The following is a 713-nucleotide window of genomic DNA, read 5'->3' as shown; positions in this document are numbered from 1 at the left end:
AATATTTGACCTTGAAAACAAAGTTGCCCAAGCAGAGAACATGGTAAGAAATCATGAACAGAATCTCCAAGAACTATGGGACATCATGAAAAGATCAAATTTAAGAATTATTGGGATTGAGGTAGGCACAGAGATACAAATCAAAGGAATGGACAAACTATTCAATGAAATAATATCAGAAATTTTCCCTTACCTGAAGAATGAAATGGAAAATCCAATACAAGAGACTTACAGAACACCAAATGCACAAAATCACAACAGATCCACACCAAGGCATATTATCTTGGAAATGCCTAACATTCAAAATGAAGATAGGATTTTGAAGACCATGAGAAAAAAGCATCAGATTACATATAGGGGGAGAAGAATATGGATAGCAGCTGACTTCTCAACCAAGAGTCTAAAAGCTGGAAGGGCCTGGAACAACATATTACAAGTTTTGAAAGAACATGGTTGACAACCAAGAATCCTATACCCAAAAAAACTAACCATTAATTTGAAGATAAAATAAAATCCTTCCATAATAAACAAAAGTTAAAAGAATTTATAAATAGAAAGACTGCACTACAGATGTTCTGAACAAAATATTCCATGAGGAGGAAATGAAACACAACAATGTAGGTCATTAAAGGGAGGAACAACCTTAGAGAAAAACCACTCAAAGGAGAAACCAAACCAAATTAAAAAAAAAAAATAAGCCAAATTACTGGGGA

This window comes from Sciurus vulgaris, assembly GCF_902686455.1.
Source record: "Sciurus vulgaris genome assembly, contig: HiC_scaffold_633_arrow_ctg1, whole genome shotgun sequence".
NCBI classification, from domain to species: Eukaryota; Metazoa; Chordata; class Mammalia; order Rodentia; family Sciuridae; genus Sciurus; species Sciurus vulgaris.
Note: the sequence above shows the minus strand (reverse complement) of the source record.